General features: G+C 45.5%; 2 long non-coding RNA genes across 5 annotated transcripts in view; one reads left to right on the top strand and one right to left on the bottom strand.

Annotated features, from left to right (window-relative positions):
* Positions 1-3809, bottom strand: part of LOC139025900 (uncharacterized) — a 4593-nt gene extending 784 nt beyond the window's left edge. The window contains exon 1 of the long non-coding RNA XR_011477568.1: positions 3749-3809. This is a non-coding gene — a long non-coding RNA (uncharacterized lncRNA). The remainder of the gene's footprint in view (positions 1-3748) is intronic.
* Positions 3810-4608: 799 nt separating this feature from the next.
* LOC112076028 (uncharacterized) lies at positions 4609-6674 on the top strand. Of its 4 annotated transcripts, XR_011477567.1 has the most exons (6): positions 4783-4834; positions 4899-5027; positions 5089-5211; positions 5342-5848; positions 5891-6495; positions 6539-6674. It is a non-coding gene; the product is annotated as an uncharacterized lncRNA (long non-coding RNA). The 4 variants fall into 4 exon arrangements; XR_011477565.1 differs by having other exon boundaries at positions 4790-4834; positions 5342-6495; XR_011477566.1 differs by having other exon boundaries at positions 4791-4834; positions 4899-4963; positions 5342-6495.
* The last annotated feature ends 3499 nt before the right edge of the window (positions 6675-10173 follow it).

The following is a 10173-nucleotide window of genomic DNA, read 5'->3' as shown; positions in this document are numbered from 1 at the left end:
TAACCCGTATCACTGACCTCTAACCTATATCACTGACCTCTAACCCTTATCACTGACCTCTAACCTATAACCCTTATCACTGACCTATAACCCGTATCACTGACCTCTAACCTATAACCCTTATCACTGACCTCTAACCCTTATCACTGACCTCTAACCCTTATCACTGGTGTGGTGTGGACATTATCCCAGAAACCCTAGACCCACTCCAATTTGCAAACCGCCCCAACAGATCCACAGATGACACAATCTCTATTGCACTCCACGCTGCCCTTTTCCACCTGGACAAAAATAACACCTATGTGAGAATGCTATTCATTGACTACAGCTCAGCGTTCAACACCATAGTRCCYTCAAAGCTCATCACTAAGCTAAGGACCCTGGGACTAAACACCTCCCTCTGCAACTGGATCCTGTACTTCCTGATGGGCCGCCCCCAGGTGGTAAGGGTAGGCAACAACACATCTGCCACACTGACCTTCAACACGGGGGCCCCTCAGGGGTGCGTGTTTAGTCCCCTCCTGTTCACCCACGACTGTGTGGCCGCACACCGACTCCAACACCATCGTTAAGTTTGCTGACGACGTGGCGGTTGTAGGCCGGAATACAGACGACAATGAGACAGCCTATAGGGAGGAGGTCAGAGACCTGGCAGTGTCAGCAAGACAACGGAGCGCTGATCGTGGACTATAGGAAACGGAGGGCCGAGCACGCCCCCATTCACATTGACGGGGCTGTAGTGGAGTTGAGAGCTTCAAGTCCACATCACTAAGGATCTATCATGGTCCAAACACACCAACACAGTCATGAAGAAGTCACAACAACACCTCTTCCTCCTCAGGAGGCTGAAAAGATTTGGTGTGGGCCCTCAGATCCTCGAAAAGTTATACAGCTGCACCATTGAGAGCATCTTGACTGGCTGCATCACTGGTGCCGAGCTCCCTGCCATCCAGGTCCTCTATACCAGGCGGTGTCAGAGGAAGGCACTAAAAATGATCAAAGACTCCAGCCCCCCAAATCATATACGGTTCTCTCTGCTACAGCACAGCAAGCGGTACCGATGCACCAAGTCTGGAACCAACAGGACCCTGTACAGCTTCTACCCCCCCAAACCATAAGACTGATAAATAGTTAGTTAAATAGTTAACCAAATAACTACCTGGACTATCAATACCTCAATTACCTCGTACCCCTGCACATTGACTCGGTACTGGTACTCCGTGTATATAGATGAGGGAAAAGGAGAGTCGGTAAGATAGAAGAGAAGAAAGGAGAGAAAAGAGAGGAGAGAAGGGAAGACGAGAAGGGAAGAAGGAAAAGTGGGAAGAGGAGGAAGGGAGAGGAGAGAGGAGAGAGGGGAGGGAGGAGAGAGAAGGGAAGAGGAGAGAGAGAGAAGGGAGGAGAGAAAAGGAGGAGAGAAGGGAAGAGGAGGAAGAGAAAGAGAGAGGAGGGAGAAGGGAAGTGGAGGAGAGAAGGGAAGAGAAGGAGAGAGAAGGGAAGAGAGGAGAAGAAGGGGAAGGAGGAGAGGGAAGAGAGAGAGAGTGGAGGGAGGAGAGAGAAGAGGAGAGAGGAGGAGAGAGGAAGAGAGAGAAGGGAAGAGAGAAGGAGAGAGAAGGAAGAGGAGGAGAGAAGGGAAGAGAGGAACAACACAAAATACATGTAATAATGCCTTTCTCTGACAGACAGGCCCTGCATAATGACAGAGGTCGGGGATGATAAGAGAGAGACAGACAGACAGAGAAGAGACATATAAATAGTTAGGGTTGTAGAAAAAACGGTCTCTTCCTTATTGTTTATCATTGGGTATTTATTATACTTGTTTAACTTTTCTTTATTTTCTCTAGTTATTTCTCTCTGTAGTTGTGGGAGGGCCCTATAGTAAACATTCTCACTGTTAGTTCATACCTGTTGTTCCCAAGCATGTGACAAAGAAGATGTGATTTGACTAACCCACTCTCATCCACCCACAATACTGCTGAACCCCTTCTGTGATCTCTATGAGTTGGTGTGAGGATGGCTTTCTGTGTAGCCTCGTATTGTCTCAGCCTCTGTATTTAGCCTTGTCTGTATGAAAAATAACAGTACCTTGCCTTTAAATGGTGTAAGACATATATCCATTAGCATGCTTTGTGTCTGTCTGTCGTACTGTCTGTCTGCTCTGCTCTGTCTGTCTGTCTGGTACCTGGTCTGCTTTGTGTCTGCTGTCTGTCTTGTCTGTCTGTCTGTCGTCTTGTCTGTCTGTCTGTCTGTCTGTTCTGTCTGTCTGTCTGTTCTGTCTGCCTGCCTGCCTGCCTGAGCCTGCCTGCCTGCCTGCCTGCCTGCCTGCCTGGCCTGCCGTGTCTGTCTGTCTGTTCTTGTCTGTCTGTCTGTCTGTCTGTCTGTCTGTTGTCTGTCTGTGTCTTCTCTTCTTCCATCAGCAGCCTATCAGTTAATGCAGGGCCTGGTCTGTCTGTCGCTTTCCTTCCCCCTTCTGTTCCTATCCTCATCCCTTCTCTTATCTAACTTCCTCTCCTCCTCCTCCTCTTCTCAGCCTAGGTTGGCCCTCCTCTCAGCCTTATAGGCCCCTTGTCTCCCACCGGCCACACCCTCAACAGATGGGTGCAGCATCCACAAAACACTACCCACAATCCACCATGCTACCGCAAGCCATCTGGAGCGTGTGCCGGGCTGATCGCTGCCTGCCAACGAACGACATGTTGAAACGAATGACTGACTCCTCCACTGGAGTTTAACATCATCTGATTGGCTATGAGGCTCAACGCTACGTACTGTACAGTATGGAGCCAACTAACAACAACCCCTGAACTTCACTGACCTGAACAAGGTATAGGTCTGGTCTCTACCTTTCACATAGTATCACTTTCTGTGTACCTGATCATATATATGGTCCTTCATTTCATTTCAAATGCAAGAAGTATCATCAGGCATTATTGTAGAGACCATTTGGCATTATAAACAGTTGTAAGACTGTCATGAAGAGGGTATAGATAGATTAGGGCATTCTGCAGAATAGAAACTGCAATTCAAGGAAGAAGGAACACCCCTGAAAACACGGCTGCTGCTATTGGTCATTGGATGAAAAGGAGGGACAGAGTTCGGCCATGATCCATGCTGGCCAATCACTAGCAGTGTTCTGATTGACGTCATAACTTCCTGTATCTTGCATAGTTGCGTTAAAGGAGTCCAATGGAACACAGATGTCTTATTGACCAGACTGGAAACACATTCAACAATCTGATCTAACTAATAGATTTTCGTCAAATCTGTCATGATGTATGTATTGTAACAAGCTCACAATGTGGATACTTACAGACTCCACACATTACCAGACTAGACGAACTCCACCAGACCAAACTAGACTAGACTCCAACCAGACCAACTAGACTACCACAGACCAGACTAGACTAGACCAGACCAGACCAGACTAGACTAGACCAGAACCAGACTAGACTCCACAGACCAGACTAGACTACCAGACTAGACTAGACTAGAGCTCCACCAGACTAGACTACCAACAGACTAGACTAGACTCCCAGACTCCACAAGACTAGACTCCACCAACTAGAAAACCAGACTAGACTCACAGACTAGACTCCACCAGACCTAGACTACCAGACTAGACTAGACGACCACCAGACTCCACTAGACTAGAACTACAGACACTAGACTAGACTAGACTCCAAGACTAGGACTACCTAGACTAGACGAGACTAGACTCCACCAGCTAGACGCACAGACTCCACTAGACGTAGACTCCACCAGACTAGACTCCACCAGACTCCACTAGACTAGACTCCACCAGACCAGACCTCCACCAGACCAGACTACCACTATCCGTTGTGTTGCCGTTCTCCCATGGTCTGGAGTGTAGAGAATTGACATCTACAGAGTCCCAGTCTGCTGAAACCTTTACAGTTTACATGACCCCCCCATGGCCAGACAGACTAATAATCAGTATCCCTCATCGTCACCCATTATGAAGAGGTATTTAAACACTTCAGATAAAAAACCAGCACTGACATCAGTTTCGTCCCTCCCATTCCCAAGCATCCAGACAGCATCATTCTGCTCTGCATGACAGCGATACGTGATGTTATTTGTTGGTTCTTTACATCGCTGCTGTAGTCATGGGAAACACAAGGTGGCCTTTCACTCAGACTTGCCTTTCAGAGCTGGATTTCAACAACTGTCAGTTCTCTCAAAGCTATTACCTAGTGCCATGGATCCTATTGAAGCTGGTTGTATGTTGTATTCTATATATTACACAACAGACATGAAATAGTTGCCTGATATATATGTTATTTTTTGTTGTTGTTGTTGTTGTTTGTTGTTGAGATGTTAGCTAAACTGTATCTCAGCAACGTTCTCACAGTCAATGATATGAAGCTCAAATACAGTATGTATTATATTTCACCGTCTGTATTTATTTGTCCAAATGAAACCCTGTTCCCATAGTGCACCAGTGTTGACTAGGTCCACGGAGCTTCTGCGTCAACAACAGTGTACTCTGTACAGATTAGGGATGTCAGTTTGACCGTAGGCCCACGGAGCTCTTGGTTCCACTAGTGTACTCTGTAGAGATTAGGGGTGCCAGTGTTGCTAGTCCACGAGCTCTGGTCAACACTAGTGTACTCTGTAGAGATTAGGGTGTCAGTGGTTGACTAGGTCCACGGCAGCTCTGGTCAACACTATGTACTCTGTAGAGATAGGGTTGCCAGTGTTGACCTAGTCCACGGAGCTCTGTCAAACAGCTAGTGTACTTCTGTAAGATTAGGTCCAGTGTGACTAGGTCCACGGAGCTCTGGGCAACACTAGTGTACTCTGTAGAGATTAGGTGCCAGTGTTGATACTAGGTCCACAGAGCTCTGCGTCAACACTAGTTACTCTGTAGATATTAGGGTGCCAGGTGTGACTAGGTCCACGGAGCTCTGGGTCAACACTAGTGTACTCTGTAGAGATTAGGGTGCCAGTGTAGTGACTGGTCCACGAGGCTCTGGTCAACACTAGTGTACTCTGTAGAGATTAGAGTGCCAGTGGTGACTAGTCCACGGAGCTCTGGTCAACACTATGTGTACTCTGTAAGATTAGGTGCCAGTGTTGACTAGGTCCACGGAGCTCTGGTCAACACTAGTGACCTGTAGAGATTAGGGTGCCAGTGTTGACTAGGTCCACGGAGCTCTGTCAACACTAGTGTACTCTGTAGAGATTAGGGTTGCCAGTGTTGACTAGGGCCACGGAGCTCTGGCAACACTAGTGTACTCTGTAGAGATTAGGTGCCAGTGTTGACTAGGTCCACGGAGCCCTTCTGGTCAACCACTAGTGTACTCTGTAGAGATTAGAGGTGCCAGTGTTGACTAGGTCCACGGAGCTCTGGTCAACACTAGTGTACTCTGTAGAGATTAGGGTTGCCACGTGGGAAACATGTCCTTTTCAACACACGATCATGTTATTTTCATGATTCATCGTAATTATCATATTTCATGTGCTCATGTTTCTGTGATAATGATCGACGGAAAGTGATTGTCTCATTGATAACAAAGTGAACTTAAGCAATGATGATTTTTTAAAATTCAAACCCTGATTAATAATAATATTTCAAATCCAGTCGAATTGTACTTCAGACTTAAAGATGTGTTTGTGATGGATAATGTTTGCCCTACCTCTAACAATACAATGTGTTATCTGTGCCAAAGCCTTGCTATGCATATAGAAAATGGCAACTTTTACATGAGTCATGAGTCACCCCCTAGATGTCCTTTAAGGTCGTCCAGTTCCATAACATACTGAATCCTACAGCTGTCCCTTTCAGTTTCCATAACATACTGAATCCTACAGCTGTCGCCATTCAGTTTCCATAAACATACTGAATCCTACAGCTGTCGCCATTCAGTTTTCCATAACATACTGAATCCTACAGCTGTCGCCATTCAGTTTCCATAACATACTGAATCCTACAGCTGTCGCCATTCAGTTCCATAACATACTGAATCCTACAGCTGTCACCATTCAGTTTCCAATAACATACTGAATCCTACAGCTGTGCACCCTTCAGTTTCCATAACATACTGAATCCTACAGCTGTCGCCATTCAGTTTCCATAACATACTGAATCCTACAGCTGGTCGCCATTCAGTTTCCATAACATACTGAATCCTACAGCTGTCCACCATTCAGTTTCCATAACATACTGAATCCTACAGATGTCACCCTTCAAGTACAGTCAGTACAATTTTACACAAGATATCCCATCAGGACTATAGTAGCATTGAGACTCTAGGGTTAGGGTTGTTGTGATGGTTAGAGTGGGGTCACCCCAGTGTTGTCCACATGGTCCTGTGGGGGTAGGGGTAGTCTACCAGTTTTGTCCACATGGTCCTGTGGGGTAGTGGGTAGTATCTACCAGTGTTGTCCACATGGTACTGTGGTGGGGTAGTGGGTAGTCTACCAGTGTTGTCCACATGGATCCTGTGGTGGGGTAGTGGGGTAGTCACCAGTGTTGTCCACATGTCCTGTGGTGGGGTAGTGGGTAGTCTACCAGTGTTGTCCACATGGTCCTGTGGTGGGTAGTGGGGTAGTCTACCAGTGTTGTCCACATGGTCCTGTGGTGGGGTAGTGGGGTAGTCTACCAGTGTTGTCCACATGTCCTGTGGGTGGGAGTGATGGTAGTCTACCAGTGTTGCCACATGGTCCTGTAGGGGTAGTCTACCAGTGTTGTCCACATTGGTACTGTGGTGGGGTGCTGGGTAGTTCTACCGGTGTTGGTGTTCAGTCTGGTTGGATAATGTCATTATCTATAAAGGTAAAGGTAAGTCGATTGTTTGTTTGAAGAGAAGCTTCAAGTCTGTTTCATCACAATGCTCTTAACATCTTACCAGAAATAGGCTGACAGATTCTTCTGGAGCTGTGGTATCATCTCTGCCTCATCTTCAAAAGGAGGGAGACCTTAGCCGTGATTATCAGTTTTGGCTCGAGGGCCACATCGGGATTTTGAAATTCAACAGAGGGATKCATTTTTGGGGGACCAATTGTTTGTTATAATCAATTTGCGGGGGCCTCCCGAGTGGCGCAGCGGTCTAAGGTACWGCATCGCRGTGCTAGAAGYGTCATTACGGACMCGGGTTCGATCATAGCTGGCCGTGACTAAAAGACCCATGAGGCAGCGCACAATTGGCCCAGTGTCGTCCGGGTTAGGAGAGGGATTGGCTGGCCAAGATTTCATTGTCCCATTGCGCTCTAGTGACTCCTGTGGCGGGCCGGGCGCAGTACACGYTGACACGGTCGCCAGGTGTACGGTGTTTCCTCCGACACATTGGTGCAGCTGGTTTCCGGGTTAAGCGGGCATCGTGTCAAGAAGCAGTGCGGCTTGGCTGGGTCAATGTTCAACTGCTTGGGCTCTTGTTCCTGTTATTTGAATATTATCTCAAAAGTATTGTGGAGCTCCTGCACCTAAATATAAACAGTACTGGCAACCAAAATGAGTACCGACACCTATTTCAATCCATGTCAAGCACTGGGTATATGTAATAGCAATTCTCTTCCTCGTGAGAATAGGACATCCTACCACAGGACACTGTCACAACACAACATGCTTGTTTGTTTGAAGCTCTTTTATTATTGGTAAAGACAAACCATTTATTGGGAAAATGGGATATAATTGTGAAAAATGGTATCAAATCAAATTGTATTTGTCACATGTGCCATATACAACAGATGTAGACTTTACTGTGAAATGCTTACTGACGAGAGCCCTTTTCCCAACAACGCTGAATTACAAAGTAAGAATTGAACGGTCAAGAAAATGCAATTGAATTCTGCATCGTTCTATTGTCTGTTTCTAGTATCAATGTTCCACCAAAGTCCATGTCAGGTCAATATAATAATATACATACCCTGGTCTGGCTCTTGATATACCCTGGTCTGGCTCTTGATATACCCTGGTCTGGCTCTTGAGATAACCTGGCCTGTGTGTCAGGCTCTTGAGATAACCTGGCCTGTGTGCCAGGCTCTTGAGATAACCTGGCCTGTGTGCCAGGCTCTTGATACAACCTGGCCTGTGTGCCAGGCTCTTGAGATAACCTGGCCTGTGTGCCAGGCTCTGAGATAACCTGGCCTGTGTGCCAGGCTCTTGAGATAACCTGGCCTGTGTGCCAGGCTCTGAGATAACCTGGCCTGTGTGCCAGGCTCTGAGATAACCTGGCCTGTGTGCCAGGCTCTGAGATAACCTGGCCTGTGTGTCAGGTTCTTGAGATAACCTGGCCTGTGTGTCAGGTTCTTGAGATAACCTGGCCTGTGTGTCAGGCTCTTGAGATAACCTGGCCTGTGTGCCAGGTTCTTGAGATAACCTGGCCTGTGTGTCAGGCTCTTGAGATAACCTGGCCTGTGTGTCAGGTTCTTGAGATAACCTGGCCTGTGTGTCAGGCTCTTGAGATAACCTGGCCTGTGTGCCAGGCTCTTGATATGCCCTGGCCTGTGTGCCAGGCTCTTGACAACTTCATATGGAATTGCCTTTAAGCTTGAAAATGACATTAGAGTTGGCAAAAGCACAGATCTGGGACCAGGCTATATACAGTGCCTTCGGAAAATATTCAGACCCCTCGACCTTTTCCAAATTTTGTTACGTTACAGCCTTATTCTAAAATGTATCAAATAAAAATGTACGTACAGTACCAGTCAAAAGTGTGGACACACCTACTCATTCAAGGGTATTTCTTTATTTGTGACTATTTTACATTGTAGAATATTAGTGAAGACATTGGAAACTATGAAATAACACATATGGAATCATGTAGTAACCAAAAAACTGTTAAACAAATGAAAATATATTTTATATTTGAGATTCTTCAAAGTATCCACCCTTCGCCTTGATGACAGTTTTGCACACTCTTGGCATTCTCTCAACCAGCTTCATGAGGTAGTCACCTGGAATGCATTTCTATTAACAGGTGTGCCTTGTTAAAAGTTAATTTGTGGAATTTCTTTCCTTCTTAATGCGTTTGAGCTAATCAGTTGTGTTGTGACAAGGTAGGGTGGTATACAGAAGATAGCCTGTTCGGTAAAAGACCAAGTCCATACTATGGCAAGAACAGCTCAAATAAGAGAAATGACAGTACATCATTATTTTAAAACATGAAAGTCAGTCAATACGAAAAATGTCAAGAACTTTTGAAAGTTCTTCAAGTGCAGTCGCAAAAATCATCAAGCGCTATGATGAAACTGGCTCTCATGAGGACCGCCACAGGAAAGAAGACCCAGCGGTTACCTCTGCTGCAGAGGATACGTTCATTGGAGTGTTATTTTAGTTTTGATGTCTTCACTATTATTCTACAATGTAGAACATTGTCAAATGAAAAGAAAAACCCTTGAATGAGTAGGTGTTCTAAAACTTTTGACCGGTAGTGTATATGTCTTGGACCAGGCTATATATCTATGTCTGTATCTTTTCTGTTGACAATTTATCAGTGTATCATATTTTCTTTATTTCTTGATGTGCAAAACTGTTGGCTGAGCAGCAGTGCTTGACTTGGGCAGGAGCTCTGTTGGCTGAGCAGCAGTGCTTGACTTGGGTAGGAGCTCACTGGAGCAGAGTACCAGCACCTCAAATGTTCCTCTTATAGAATATAAATGTATTGTGGAGCTCCTGCACCTGAATATAAACAATACCGGCACCTAAAATGAGTACCGGCACCTATTTCAGTCCATGTCAAGCACTGCTGAGCAGTTTGGGAGGGAAGGGCTAACGCTGTTGGTTTTATATAGAGAAAAATAGCTCTGGTCCAGGTTGTGGTTTGGTAATGTTCTCAACGTCGCCCTGGACCAGAGCTATATATATTAACACGTCCATTATAGATGTACATAGTGTATTTCTCTGCTTTGGTGTACAACAATATAAGCTGTTTTTCTTACTTTATACGTTTGTACTTCTGTGAAATAAAGATTATTATTTTATCACATGCTTGCTCTTTACTATTCTRTAKATTACTACYAGAGGGTTGGAAAACTATGGGAACTTTACTATTTTATAGATTACTACTAGAGGGTTGGAAAACTATGGGAACTTTACTATTCTRTAGATTACTATTAGAGGGTTGGAAAACTATGGGAACTTTACTATTCTGTAGATTACTACTAGAGGGTTGGAAAACTATGGGAACTTTACTATTCTGTAGATTACTA

This window comes from Salvelinus sp. IW2-2015, unplaced genomic scaffold (genome assembly GCF_002910315.2).
Source record: "Salvelinus sp. IW2-2015 unplaced genomic scaffold, ASM291031v2 Un_scaffold3523, whole genome shotgun sequence".
Lineage (NCBI taxonomy): Eukaryota > Metazoa > Chordata > Actinopteri > Salmoniformes > Salmonidae > Salvelinus > Salvelinus sp. IW2-2015.
This window is presented reverse-complemented; position numbering and strand designations above follow the sequence as displayed.